We start from the raw sequence: 1,872 nt of genomic DNA, 5'->3' as shown, positions 1-1,872 counted from the left end.
ACAGTGGCAACATTTCCATGGTTTTGTATTTCCTTTGAGTTTTGCTGAATCACAACCATTTCCAGGAAGGATTTGCTTATTCAAATGGTTTGGTTGTGTTTTAAAAAAAAGAAAGATGGAAATCAACCTGCTTTTTTTAGCAGTTTGGATTGTATTTCACCTAGATAACCTGGGGGTCTACCGAGGCGTACAGCAGAGGTATCAAAAGTAGACGTAGAAGTGAAAAAAGAAACCCAGTTTCCTTCCAACACAGTTAACTCATCTGAGTAACCAGTAGGTCTGTGTACTTGTCTTAAGATCAGCTAACTCTGCACTGGTTGGACCAAGTTTGTGCCGGGTTCTTGTTGGGTTTTTACAGTAGTGTTTTTCTGTAATAACACAATCTATCCCTCTCCTTAGGTACAATGGAGTGGTGTAACATCTAGGTGCTAGTGTTGTACTTATGTCTCATTCTTTTGAAACTCGGCTGTGGGTAGACCCAAGATTGTTCTCCCGACAACTGTTGTAAATGTGTTCTATTGCAACAACTGGGGACAATACAGATGTCTGAAAACACTAATGTTAGAGGAACTCGGAGTACTCCGAGTTTGAGTTTCGGAACCCCGAGTTGAGAACCCGTTCTATTGCGCTTTCCCGAGGCGGAGGTCTGGGTTTCCGACAACTGAGTTTCAAAAGAATACACCATTACACCACAAAATAATACGCCATTACACCACAAAATAATACGCCATTACACCACAAAATAATACGCCATTACACCACAAAATAATACGCCATTACACCACAAAATAATACGCCATTACACCACAAAATAATACGCCATTACACCATGGATTTACTTTAACTTTTACTTTTGACACCTCTGACAGCGTTCAGTTAACAACGATTGCATGCGGCAGCTACAGCTCCGGGCTCTACAGGAGCCGGTATTGGGCCCACAGCTGGGCCAGATGTGCACCGCATCTCAAACAGATCTGGGCCAGGACCGTCCCAGCTGCGGTGTCAACAGTTATATGTGGGTCAATGGCGTTTTGTGTCACGTTGCCCTGGATAGTCAGTGCCTTTCCGTCAGAAATGGAAAAACTAAATGTTTGCCAGAAAGTTGAAACCGTTGCCATATAGAGTATATGTTTCGTCCCATGGAGTTAGCCAAATCATTCTAATGGATACAACATAGATGCACCATTTTGTCAAATCACCTGCTCAACAGCCGTGAAAGTGGAGTCAGTACCGTATATGACAGGACATCTATTGTATGTGCACGCACGTATGTGTGTGCGTGCGTGCGTGCATGTGTGCGTGTGTGCGTGCGTGCATGTGTGTGTGTGTGTGTGTGTGTGTTTGTGTGTCTGTCTGTCCAGTTCTGCTTTACACGTGTGTGCATCTCAAGGCTGCTGTCAAAAAACAATGTGAGTGTGTGTGTGTGTGTGTGTGTATGCTACAGTGTCATACTGTACTTGTTAATGTGTTGTATATGGTTTTGAGGTGCCCAGAAATGGCACTGCAGTGCATAAGGGTCAGACTCTCTCACTCCTTCCCAAGTGTGTGAGCAATTAGCATTGAAGCCCAGAAGGTCTTTGGGTCGCGTCCCACCAGACACTCCTGCCCAAGTGTGTGAGCAATTAGCATTGAAGCCCAGAAGGTCTTTGGGTCGCGTCCCACCAGACACTCCTGCCCAAGTGTGTGAGCAATTAGCATTGAAGCCCAGAAGGTCTTTGGGTCGCGTCCCACCAGACACTCCTGCCCAAGTGTGTGACCAATTAGCATTGAAGCTCAGAAGGTCTTTGGGTTGTGTCCCACCAGAAAGTCCAGTTGTTATTGGTGTGCTCCAATCCCCCCTGTGTGTTACGGCCAAGACCCCAGTACAGTAAG

The sequence above is a fragment of the Engraulis encrasicolus genome, chromosome 12 (assembly GCF_034702125.1).
Source record: "Engraulis encrasicolus isolate BLACKSEA-1 chromosome 12, IST_EnEncr_1.0, whole genome shotgun sequence".
Taxonomy (NCBI): domain Eukaryota; kingdom Metazoa; phylum Chordata; class Actinopteri; order Clupeiformes; family Engraulidae; genus Engraulis; species Engraulis encrasicolus.
This window is presented reverse-complemented; position numbering follows the sequence as displayed.